General features: G+C 44.9%; 1 protein-coding gene and 1 long non-coding RNA gene across 7 annotated transcripts in view; one reads left to right on the top strand and one right to left on the bottom strand.

Annotated features, from left to right (window-relative positions):
- Positions 1–13,342, top strand: part of HHAT (hedgehog acyltransferase) — a 319,096-nt gene that overhangs the window by 189,689 nt on the left and 116,065 nt on the right. The window lies entirely within an intron of this gene.
- On the bottom strand, positions 4,889–6,883 carry LOC147572595 (uncharacterized). Its single transcript, XR_015245972.1, has 2 exons — positions 6,222–6,883; positions 4,889–5,020 (listed from the first exon to the last, which is right to left on the bottom strand). It is a non-coding gene; the product is annotated as an uncharacterized LOC147572595 (long non-coding RNA).

Here is a 13,342-nt window from a genome sequence, read left to right on the forward strand (position 1 = left end):
CTGGTGGGGTTACTTACCCAATGAAATTTGGTATGTCTAGTGGAGCAGAGAGAGTGTGTGATCTTTACTCGGCTTCGCCCATGAGCTGCTTCAGTTCCACACGCCAGAGTCAGAACTGCAGCTATTTTTACATCAGAACAGAAGCAGTCCGCGAAGTGGCAAGGACACTGGATCAGATGCAGAGGACCATGGCAGTAGTCTGCCTTTCTGCTCTCTTGCTGTAATGACTTCATGCAAGGGTCTTCTCCTGTTTGGACCTCAGCTTCCTTATTTGTGAAATGAGAGAATTCTACCCGATAAACTCCAAGGTCCCTTCCAATCTCAGCAGTCTTTGATAAGCAGCTTTGGTGTGTTTAATGCTAGAGGGCCACTTGTGTTGTCCAGATTTACAATATAGTAGCTACTAGCTATATTATTTATTATAAATAAAATATAAATGATTAAAAGTCAACACAACTGTAAGTTCAGTTCCTTAGTGGCACTAGCAACATGTTAAGTGCTTAATAGCCATGTGTAGCTACTGGCTACCTTATTGGACAGTGCAGAGCAGAGATAGAACATTTCTGTCATCACAGAACATTCTCTGGCCTAACACTGGTCTACATGATAATGCCATTTGTCTACTTCCCTTGTAGAGATGCTGGGTGTTCTGTTGTACTTCTGCCCGCCCAGTTGAATGATAAGCTTCTACCTTATTAGCCATTCAGCTTGCCTCAAATGGGACTCCTTATTTACCTCCCCTCATGTCCCAACCCTACTCTTCTCCCCCCCCCACCCCCCCATCAACCAGAGTAGAAGCCCTGGGGATATTCTGGAAATGTCCTATTTCCTCACGCCCCATATCCATTTTGGTTCCTAAATTCTGTTAGTTCCTCCTATAGATATTAACTGCACATGCTCATACACCATAACTGAAACCCACTTCATCTTTCACTTGCCTTCTATTGTGAACCTCACCTTTATTTTCTTCTTTCCAGTCAGTCCCCTCGGGCCCAAGGGCATTGAATCAAAATAGCTTAGAAACAAAAATCAGTTTTAATTAGCCCCCTCCTCCCTCAGGCATCTGTTCAGGGCTTTTTCTAAGACCTCACAGCCCCGTGAGCATTCTCTTTAAATTTCTTTTTGTTCCCTGAGCAAGACTTGCTAGTTCATTTTCTTCTTTCTGTGCATGCCGGTCCCCTCTTTCTGCAGAGGCCTTCTTGGCAGCTGGTTTGGAGGACACCTCTTTTGCTAAGCCCTGCTGACTTCCCTGGAAGAGCTAGATGCCCCCACGGGCGCGCTTTGTCTTGCTGACCACAGTCAGTGGCTTGGGGTCCGGGCTCAGGCGGCCTGGGTTTGAGAGCTGGTTGCATCACTGTTGACTCCATGAGCAACTAGGCAGCTCCGTGCTTGACTTTTCACATCAGTAAGTGGGTATTAATAGTGATACCTACTTAACGGGTTTTTGTTTTTTTTGAGGATTAAATGGCATAATATACATCAAGTGCTTAAATGGCGTTCAGCGGAGTGAACACTTGGTAATTGTTAGTTGTCGTCATCGCCATCATCATTGTCATCATACTTGCCACCTCTGAAGGCCAGAACTGGGAGCTTGGTTTCTTGTGCATTTTCCTTTGAGCACCTGGCAACGGGTGGTTGTGCCCATAGGTTAGAGATGGCTGTAGGCCAAATCCAAGCCAGCTCTGGCACTTACTAGTTATATGGCTTTACCAGCAAGTTTTTTAATATTACTGCTTCAGTTTCCCCTTTGTGAAATGTTGCCGTAGGAAGACAGATACTTCAAAATTTTGGGTTAAACCAAGCAAATAAGTGCCAACTGGGTGAGATCAATCATTCTAAATGTATGGATCCATTCACTTATTTATCAGTCTTGGTACCCACTCTCCCCTACTCAGTACTTGAAACACAGTAGTTAGCAAAAGGAACATAGTTCCTACACTCATGGAGCTTAGGGTTTAGGAGCAAAGAAGTGTTTGTCAAAGAGCATATGCATGTCTGGAAAGGTACAGCAGCCAGTAGTGCCAAAAAGGAGAGACACATGGTCCTACAGGTGTGTGTCACAAAGCACCTGATTTAGGTGGGATCAGGCTAGGGGAGAGCCCGCCATGGGGAAGGTTCCCCTAGGAAGCAATGCTTGGGGTCAAGGGTGGGGGGAAAAACATACCCAAAGCTGGGGTGGAGGGTCAGGGTGTATTCCACGAGAAAGAAAAGAAAGAAGGTCCTTGTGGTTGGAACATGGAGTGAGGCTGGGAAGTTGTCCTGGGCCAGGCCGTGCAAGGCTTTCCATGCCATTTGGAAGGTCAAAGTCAGGCCAAGATTCTAAGCAGTAACTCGGAAATGAGTGACTAGGAAGTTTGCTGGGAAAGTGTAGCTGTAGTCAAAACGGACATATGCACGCGTATCCTAGCATGTTGAAAGTCCTCACTTGGACGATGGCATTGGTCTACTGAAGAAGAAAGCTTCAATAGAAAATGTATAGTACAGCCTGTTAATTAATATACTAGAGTAGAGGATCCTTCATGAGGAATATCATCACCAGTGCTAATAATACCAACATTTGCAGTGATGTACACTTTCGTATTAATTAGAGCAGATTCATTTGCATCCACACAGCTTCAGCCCAATGAGAAGAAAGAGTGTGTGACAGTATCCTCGGTGAGCTGGGAATTGGGTATACCCTGCAGTCTGTGGGAATAAGGAGTTGCTGGGATACCAGAGAATAGGTATTGATGCTGTGAGTCCATGTAGTGAGTTACTTCTCCATCATTTGTTTCGGAGGATTGTCAAAATCCCAGTGTGCTCATGGGAATGTTATGCCTTCAAACATTGCTTATTAAGAAGTGCAGCCTGAGAATCGTGGGGTTGGTTCCAAATATTGGTCAACGTTTATGACCCAGTTGTGTTGCAGTGAGGGTACATGCTGTGTAGCTGGTGTTCATTAGACACAACACTAAAGCAAGCAGGCTGTGAGGAATGGGGTCACCTTGCTGTGGGGCAGGAGCTTAGTAAGGCACCAGCCTAGTACCAGGAGGTCAGTATATGCGAAGAGTTGTGTTAAGATTTCCTTCCTGAGGGTCATGGACCCTCTATACTCTGGCTATTCAGTATCTTTGGAACACAGTCTCGCTTTTGGAGAATTTCTGGCCATAGGAAATCTACCTCCTCAAAGCACAAGTCAAAAGTCACTTTCTGGGTCTCCCTTGTATCTCGGGTCAGAATGTATCCCAGGCCGTCACTCAGATGTATCAGAGTGGTAACTTTGATTTAGAAAAGACCACAAGAAAGGTCCCACAGAAGTGTTTCTGGTAAGGGTGGTGGAGAGAAGTGCAGCTTCCAGATCAGCCTAGATGGGCTGATCTCACGTCTGTGGTAATAGCCACAGCACCGCTGGCATCTGCAGAGCAGTCTGGTTGCCCGATCATCTCCGAGCCTGACCTGATCTGCTGGCCCACCCAGATATTCGGTGACCTAATGTCCTTTAAGACATTCCTTTTGTGCTTAAATTAGCTAGAGTGGATTCTGTTGATTGCAATTAAAAACTCTGTCACACTATGTAAATGAGCGTGGTCAAGGCCGTAAGTAGGTCTCTTCTCACAGAACTCAGTGCTGAAGAGGGACCACAGGAATCTCAAGGTCATTGGGTAGAGTTTAATTCTTTTAAGTATTGATATCAATTCAAGTGTTTCCACCAAAATGTGAGGCAACTTGAAAAACTTCAGGTTATATAAAATTGCACACACAAAAACAATAAGATTTATGGAAAAAATAGAGTTGGATAGATCATTCAAAACCTACACAACTCTGTCCAGGACACTGAGAAACAGTAACAATCCTAATAAAAGTATTAGCACAACTGGGAAGTGTCACCCTGAATTCCTAGGAAATAAATAGTCTAGTGTCAGCCTTTATGGTGGAAGGGGCCCTAGGGAGGGGCCCAGGCTGCTGGGCTCTGGAGACAAGGGCAGAGGGAGGTGGGGGGAAGTACTTGCCAGCTTTGCACGGCTTGAGCCGTGACTGAGATGGGTGGCTCTGGGTCCCTGTTTTGTGGTGTTGTTCTACCCAGGGTCGTGGAGAAGTGTGCCCAAGGTGCCTCTAAGAGCATGTGGTTCAGCTGGGCCAGTGGGAGCCAGGGACGGGATGAGTGGGTATCTGGACAGTAATGTAGGGCCGTTCTGCCAGTGAGCCTTGTGTTTGGATGCTTTTACTTGGGGGCTAAGAAAAAGTACATAAAATCCGACCCAACTTCTGTTTTATATGGATATTGTCCTCCTATTTGCCAATTCCATAGGAACTACGGTATTTAAAGAAGTGTATTAAAGTGTATTAAAGAAGTGTATTAAAGTATTGTCGACCAGACTGTATTTATTTCAGGTGTTCTTTAAACCTGAAAGGGTGGAGGACCTTTGGCCTCTAGGTAAAGGGACAGTGGGAAGAGGATCCCTGGCATGGGCTAAGAGGAGGAGCCCTGTTGGAAGAGTAGACTGTCATCACGGGAGGCTGCAGAGAGGTGGGAGAGCAGAGCGGTTAGAAGCACAGGCTGTGGCCTAGACCACCTGGATTTGAATTCCTACCCTGTTGTGTAGTAGGTCTGAGCCTTGATTTTATCATTTGTGAAGTGGAGACAATAATGATGCTATCTTACATTTGTTAATGCGTGTAAAATGCATGTACAACACTTAGCTCCCCAAGTGAGGACTGTTGTTGCCGACTTCTCATCCGTTTGTCTACAATACCATCTGCTTCAAGGACGAGGAGAAAGAACTCACCGGAAGTACCTCTCATGGGGTCTAACAGGTGCTCAGAACATCTTTGTTGATGGGAACTATCCACAGGGACCACAACCAACACTCTTTCCTTTCCTCCTCCTAAGGCAGTGTGGAAAGTGCTTAGTGGCCGAGGTGGGGCGATCTTTATTGAGAGGACAGATTCAGAAGCACATTCTGGCCTGGCAGGCTGTGAATCCTGGGTGCTTTGGAGTCATGTGAGATCCCACGGGAAGGTCAGGTCTTCGAAACAGATCCTGAAGAGAAAGGAAGAACAGCTTGCTGCCAGCCTGGTTTCAGTTGTGACCAGGCCATTTAAAATAAAAACACTTCAGAATCTGAAAGCCCACAGCATCTGTTTCTAATTGAAAGGTTATTTGCAGACAATATGTTTTTCATAGAGTGGCATGTGTAAGTGTTTATTAATACACTGAGTCTATTGCAGTGAAATCCATTTTGTCAATGGAAATAGATAATTATTTTTGAACCTTTTAATCACTTTTAAGCAAAATAATGAACTAGAAAGCATTTAGCGGAGAATGTGCATCTGATTACCCAAGCAAATTATTCAGCTGGGATGAGATGCAAATATATATCGTCTCCTTCTGCTCTACTGGAGGGTGGTTCCTCATTTTCTCTCTTGGTTCTGTGACATCTTTACTCTCATCTGGTACTTCAGACACCCATGATTCTAGTCCTAGATTTTTCATTTATTTCACAGCCTTGAGAAAGTCACTAGAAGTTTCTGGGCATCACTCACTTATCTGCAAAACACCTTAAGATTTAAAAGGCCCCTTCTCTCTCTGATCCTATATATCAGCAGAATTCTGTGACTTGATGAAAGTGGACAGATTCCTGTACACACTTGAGCAATTCAAGAATTCTGGTCTTCTCGAGGCCCCACACCAGAATTTAAAATACTAGATTTTCTGTTTCATTCAGCACCATGCACAGAGCTCATACTATACACAGAATATATTAAAGCCAATGAGGGGACAGAAAAGCAAGTAACTGCTTAATTTTTCTGTGATCTAGTTGGAGACAGAAAACAAACACATGTGACATAATGAGAAAGATCAAGCCAGTCAGAAATGCCAGAACTAAAGTGTTCTCTAATTGTATAATCTGGAAGAAAAGAAGGAAGGGTCCTACCAGAGAGTCTGGAGAATGGGACACAGTCTTAAGGCAATTTTCATAATTAAATAATGGGACTTGGATTTACACTATATTTGGTGAGCCAAATCCGGGCTATTTATCATCTTTCCATCCTGGTTTTTTTTTGGGGGGGGGGGGAGGGGGAGAATATAGGTGGGTGGGTCTTTCTCCCTCAATTTATGAGTGCCTTGGACACTTCTCTTTTTCCTTTGTGTTTGAAGATCTCATGACATCTAGGGTAGCACTTTAAGATAAATATCTTGAATTGGTGTAACACCCCTGATTCTCCCTTCCTGACCCTACCAGCGTTTGTTGGCACTGAACTTGAGCATGACCAGCAGAGGTGGTTGGTGAGATGGAGGTGAATGGCACAGAGGAGCCTGGCTGTCCGGTCGGTAGCTCTTTTGTTTGCTTCGGAAGACGGCATCTGTTGCAATGGTCAACCCCAGGGAAGCAAGTATGGTCAAAACAGCCGCATCACTGGAGGCGGCTCTCTGGCTTACTTCTGCAGATAGTCTTTGCGATGCTGACATGTGTCTGCACTTGCCTCCGAGGTCTGGGGTTGGTAGATAACCTACAGCTTTCACCTGCGGAGAGCCTGCAGTCTTGTTGCTGATGCATCTTGCTGGGCAGGCAGGTGGGCAGCAGCTCTCTCGCCGTGTTTCAAGCGTGCCCATAGGGATGTTTTTGAGAGCAGCACAATCCTGTCACGCCATCACTGCTATCAGCTGGGGATCTTTGAAGGGGTTGTGTAGTCCTGCCAATGAAGCTACGGATAAAATGAGATTTTAGGGATTTTCTCTGGTAGTGATATCCCCACTTCTCTCTAATGAGGATATTAAGAGGTAATTAGGTAACTAAGGTAAGTTAGTTTCACTAAAATTTGTTAACCTGAGAAATCAGCCCTGACTCTAAGAGCTAAAAACAGGCCTGGCGTAACTGAGTCTGTATTGGCACCTGGACGCTTGCTGTGGTGTCACAATGAAGAATGCTCGTGGGTTCCTAACATCACTGTGGGAGATGGGGTTGGGAAAACCATCGCTGCCAGTCAACCTCACAGAGCCGGTGAGAGAACTGGAAGCATCAGGCTGTGGTATAAAGTGCAAGAACATCTTCCCACACCTGCTGGCTACCCCAGCACTGGGCTAAATAGGCCTCGAGGGGCGCCTGGGTGGCGCAGTCGGTTAAGCGTCTGACTTCAGCCAGGTCACGATCTCGCGGTCCGTGAGTTCGAGCCCCGCGTCGGGCTCTGGGCTGATGGCTCAGAGCCTGGAGCCTGTTTCCGATTCTGTGTCTCCCTCTCTCTCTCTGCCCCTCCCCCGTTCATGCTCTGTCTCTCTCTGTCCCAAAAATAAATAAACGTTGAAAAAAAAAATTTTAAATAGGCCTCGATATGCTGAATGCTCCCCTAGCTTCTCTTCTTGGTCCCGTTGGGCGGGAATCTGTGGGCCCAGAGTGGCATCTGACTCCTTCCTGGCTCTCTGATGGCTCATGCAGGGACCACTGGTTTTTCTTTTCAGACTTCGTGCTATGTCACTGCACTGGTGCCCGGTTAGATTTGTGCACTCCTGTCATATTTAACTTGGCTACCTGAGGGCATGGAGTGATGATTATTCATATTACACAGAGTAGAGATGTATACGTTTTTCCCCATAGGGTATTGTTGTACTTTACTTACTAATTTATTAACTTGCTTGCATGCTCTTTTTATAAAGCAGTCCTCCACCCCATAAATCTCCCACTTCCTGTGCACATAAACAATAATAGAATTTCTGGAGAAAGGATTTAGATTTACAGATCACATCAGTACCAACATATGCACAGAATTGTACCACCTGTGTCTAACTTTCTGGCCATCGACAAAGACTATCTAGATTGGGTTTTGCTTTCCACGGATGTGCTAATAGTAGGATGCACTGTTGGAAGTTGCCCTTTGGTAGAGCTTTGGCTTTGTGTCCACATTTTCTTCACTAGTCTTCCTAACCAGCTGCCTGCTTTTTGTAAGATTGACTAGTTGTGTTGGTGTGCCAGGGAGGGGCACAGAGGCCTCTCTGGGACAGAACAAATGGAGAGATGGAATTGTAGCCCTTGGGGGGAGCTGCTGCTGTGCATAGAGCTCTGAGTTCTAGGACTCGGCCTCAGATACCAGCACCTCCGCTCCCTGGCCATGTGAATGTGCCTGTCTCAGTCTCTGTTACCCAGCTGCCAAGGGAAGACAGTGACTAAATCACAGGATTTTGTGAGGATTGGGTTAAACGATCTGTGTGGGAGAACTGAGTGCCATTGTAAAGTAGTGTAAGGCTGGTTACTGGCCTGTTGCTCTAACCCACTTTGCTGAAATTCTGTGGGGGCAGGGGACCAGGAAACAGGGTGATGCCTTCTTGCCAGTTTCTTTTCTTTTTTTTAATTTTTAAAAATGTTTATTTATTTTTGAGAGAGAGAGAGAGAAAGAGCACGAGCGAGGGAGGGGCAGAGAGAGAGAGAGAGAGAGGAAGAAACAGAATCTGAAACAGACTCTAGGCTCTGAGCTGTCAGCACAGAGCCCCACATGGAGCTTGGACTCCCCAACCGAGAGATTATGACCTGAGCCAAAGTCAGACGCTTAGCTGACTGAGCCACCCAGGTGCCCCTTGCTGATTTCTTAGGTAGAAAAATATGTGTCCTGTTTTCAAGGATGTAGAAGAAACATAACAGATATCTAAGAAATAATCTGTCTTTTGTAGTTGATGATTCTCTGGACATTGGCTGGAATCCCTGTGGTTGGAGGAGGGAGAACGGTAGGAGAGGGAAAGCCAGTTGGGTTGGCATACAGATAGCTCTGTGTCTGCTTCAGACATCAAACACAGACTGGCTTTTTGTAACAGACACTGCTTTGAGGGATGCACTTGGGGTGTGTGTGTGTGTGTGTGTGTGTGTGTGTGTGTGTGTGTGTGTGTGTGATGGTGGTGGTGGGGTCTCCTTATGCTGTATCTGCACAAAAAAATACAGGAAGGATTTTGTTCAAAAATGTTTTCAGAGTGGGGGAGAATCCCTGTGGATAGCATACCGATGGGTGAGTTTCTAAGAGCCAAAAAACAAAGTAAGCAACATTCCAGACCAAACCAAAATAACAGAACACGTGCAAATGTGCTAAAAACATTGCAGTCAATAGCAGGACCCTTTTAGGTCTGAGTTACAGAGCCTGGAGGAGCAGCCTGGGTGTGCCCAGGTGTAATCCTAGCGATTCCTCAGCCAGTAGCCTGTTCCCTAACTCACAGAGAGCTGCCCCCGACAGGCTTGGAGCACCTGCATGTCAGGTCCAGCCACTGCTTGTCCCTGATGCCACTGCTTGTCCCTGGCCATCAGAGTGCAGATCACTACCTGATTTGGCCAGCTTAAAATGGTGAAACATGTTCTGTAAGAAGTGGTTTTTTTCTTTTTAATTAGGGAAAATACTTATTGTGCTGAACATCGTATAATGTATAGAATTGTTGAATCGCTAGGTTATACACCTGAAACTAATATAGTATTGTATTGTCAAGTGTACTTCAATTAGAAAAATACTTTTTTTTAACACCTGACATAGTCAAACCATAGCATGGGTGTTGGTAATACAAAGATGCATAAATGTTGATTAGCATAGTAAAGATACACTGTGTATGGAATTACCTTAATATGATGTGGCGTGTGATAAGTGGAAGTTAAAAATGGGAAGGAAAATTAGTTTGTTTTAGGAGCTATATAGGAGAGATTATTTCAGCCTGGGATAGTCCTGGAAAGTTTCACGAAAAAAGTATGGTTTGAAAAATAATTAGCTGATGCCTAAATGTAATTCCTTTTCCCCCTACTAAATTAATATATATTTCTTACCAAGAACAAAAACTTTGAGAGCTTTAGTGAGCTCATCACTGAAGCCAGTGCTATGAAGTATATAAGCAGCACCCCATCAGGCTGGGCTCAGCACCACATTACTGCCAGCGGACTGGGAACTTGTCAGTGCCTGCCTGTTAGTGGCCGTATCTCGCCTGCGCTGTCATCTGTATCATAGAGGGCAAAAGCTGTCCTTTCTCATTTAAAGATTTGTGTATTCTAATCAACAGAAAGCCAATATAATTGCGGCACTCAGGCAATGGGTATGGTGCTGATACAGGTGATGGGAGGAGCAAAGACACCTATCAGATCCTTCCCCCACGGACTACTGTTTGAGATGGGCCTTTGCTGTAAAGCAGGATTTCTCAGCCATGGTACTATGGGCATTTTCCACCAGATGCTGCTTTGTCATGGAAGGCTTCCCCGTGTGCCGTAGATGTTTAGCAGCATCCGGTTTGTGCTCACCAAATGCCAGTAGTAGCCTCAGTTGTGACAACCAAAAATGTCTCCAGGCAGTGAAAACTGAGATGGGCGAGGGAAGGGGTAAGAATCATTCTTGGGGCACCTGGGTGGCTCAGTTGGTTAAGTGTCCAACTCTTGATTTCAGTTCAGGTCATGATCTCACGGTCATGAGATCGAGGCACGTGATGAGCCCTGCACTGGCAGCACGGGGCCTTGCTTGGGATTCTTTCCCTCCCTCTCTCTCCACCTCTACCCCCACTCTCTCAATAAATAAATAAACATTAAAAAAAAAAAAAAAAAGAATTGCTCTTGGTTGAGCAGCACAGCTCTAAAATAAAATACCATGCCTGGTTTTGAACTGGTTTTGAACTTGAAGCCCTGGTTTTGGCCACAGGTGAACTGTACCTTAAAAGAGGATATGAAAGAGGTGGCCACGGGCTTCAAGCTTTAAATGACGTCTGCCTGTGGCCTCTGATACAGCCTCACTCGTTTGCCCCCAGTAATGTCTAGAGAACCCTGAAAAAGAGGAACACGGTAAACACTGGAAAGTAAGACTGGAATTCAGCCTGTTGGCAGAGTTGACGAAAAGTTTCCTTGACATGGCACACGGAACTGGTCTGAGAAAGGAAACTGCCCTGCCGCCCCCCACCCCTCCCGTCTGCCCTGCCAGTTCAGAAACACATGGTCCGTGCCCACCAGAAAACCGAACTGCCCTCCTCCAGTGCGTAGTTGAATTTTGCCCCAGTGCAACTATCGTGCTCTTCCTCTATTCATAAGCACGCTCCTTTTGCACCAACATGGAGACCCCGTGGTACCAGAGTTAAGTAGACAGCAAGTAGGGGACATGGGCTCGACTGTCAGCGGTGCATAGTTGCACTGCATCCTCCACAAAGCGCTGCTAGAGGTAGAAGTGCTGACAGAATGGACCCTGTCAACGCATTGGGAACTGCCATTTCTTTGTGTCATGTTAGTTACTTGATCAGACAGGCAGGGAGATGAGTAGGGGACAGTGCTCTCCCTCCCCACTAGGAAAGATGAACCACATCATAGAACACCTGTCAGAAACTTGGAATTGAACTGGGTGCTGGTACCTTGTTTTGTTTTCCTGTGTATTGGCTGGAGAATGAGGTTTGGCCCTTGCTAAAGAAGACAGAGAACAAAGTGAAAGGCAACAAACTGTTACTTTTTCCCTTTTTCAGTTGGAAGAACAATTGTGAGAAACCACAGTCCTTAGAAGTCCTCCTTCATTATTAATTTGAGAGAGATTTTGTGATTCTGGGTGGCTTTTTTTCCCTTTAATTAGATGCTCTAAATTTTTTTTTTTAAGTCTTATTTTTGAGAGAGACAGAACAGTGAGGGAGGGGCAAAGAGAGAGGGAAACAGAGAATCCCAAGCGAGCTCTGCACTGTCAGGCGGAGCCTGACGTGGGCCTGAACTCACGAGCCGTGAGATCATGGCCTGAGCTGAAATCAAGAGTTGGGACGCTTAAGCGACTGGGCCACCCAGGCACCCTTGCTCTAAAAATTTTTTAGTGGTTTTCTCTGCCTAATTAGAAATAGCAGTTAGAGCATCTTCTATATTACCTGGCATTTTTCCTTTAAACGGTTGTATTTATTTTATATTCTTTGCTTTTCTCCATATAGATTTTAATAAGAATGGATTCATTGTGTACCATAATTTGCTGTTATAGTGTATCACAAAACTGAACTATTTCCATCACTGAAATATAATTCCCAGTGTAATATGAAAAAGAAAACTAAGAGCAATAAACTTCGTTGATAGATACCAAGTTGTTGATAGATGTTGAGTCTGAATACATTTTACTTTAGGGATTTATGTAGGAAAAAAAGTAGTATGTAGCCATTGAAAAAAATTCCATTATAAAGTAAAGGGACATCATCTCAAGGCTTAGAGGAAGAGCAGATCTGTAAGGTGATTTATTACAAGAAACAGGAGAAATATTTACATTTTTTTTACTCTCCTCAGTATGATATAAAGAAGATGTGGCATGAAAGAAATAGGAGTGCCAAGATGTAAATAGAGAATAAGAAGGGAATGAAATGGAGCTAGGTGAAATAAGAAAGGGTTATTGAGGAAAAATAAGGATACAATCACATAATTAAAATCCACTTTGGAGATCAGAATTGGTACTTCAGAATGATGACTCCTCTGTGCAAGGCAGTCTTGAGCTGTTCTTCCGCACTGGAGAAAAATCAGAGATGAGATGGTGAGGGAAAATAATAAATGTGAAAAATAAACATATAATTGTTGAGGTTCCTGAAAATGAAACCAGAGTAATGAGAACAGGAGCAATTGAAAAAAAAAATACAGAAGAAAACTTCTCTGGACTTAAAGGACTTAGCCATATTACAGATAAAATACCAGAAAGGGAACCATATGGAGGCATGTTCTGCCATAATTTTTTTTTTAATTTTTTTTTCAACATTTTTATTTATTTATGGGACAGACAGAGACAGAGCATGAACGGGGGAGGAGCAGAGACAGAGGGAGACACAGAATCGGAAACAGGCTCTAGGCTCCGAGCCATCAGCCCAGAGCCTGACGCGGGGCTCGAACTCACGGACCGTGAGATCGTGACCTGGCTGAAGTCGGACGCTTAACCGACTGCGCCACCCAGGCGCCCCTCTGCCATAATTTTAAAACCACTGAACGACGGAAGAAACTATACAAAGGTGCAAGCAGGAAGACAGAATGACTGGTAAGGAGTAAAAAGATGTCAGACGTCTGCTTGGTAACACTTCATGCCAGACACAGTGAAACACTGTCTACTGTGTGCCAAGAGGGAAAGATGGTCATTCCAGAATTTTCTATCCAGTGGAGTTGTTTTACTGTGTAAAGTCTAAAAAGAACTGCTCTAAAAATGCCTTGGGGGAGTCCTGGCTATGGTCAAGCCCTCTCCTCACAGAATCACCTTCATCTGGAAGGACCCATGGAGCAGGTGGGCACCTGAGTCAGGTGCCTTGCCATCTCCAGCCAACCTGATTGGACTAGGAGTGCAAATCTCTGGGAAGTAACCTGTGACTTCACATCTGGCACATAGAGATGAGCTGGGCCGATGAGATCGTTCTTCAAGAGCTTTGAAAGAGTCAACA

Source organism: Puma concolor, chromosome E4, assembly GCF_028749965.1.
Source record: "Puma concolor isolate L17-30 chromosome E4, mPumCon1.1.hap2, whole genome shotgun sequence".
In the NCBI taxonomy this organism is placed as follows: domain Eukaryota; kingdom Metazoa; phylum Chordata; class Mammalia; order Carnivora; family Felidae; genus Puma; species Puma concolor.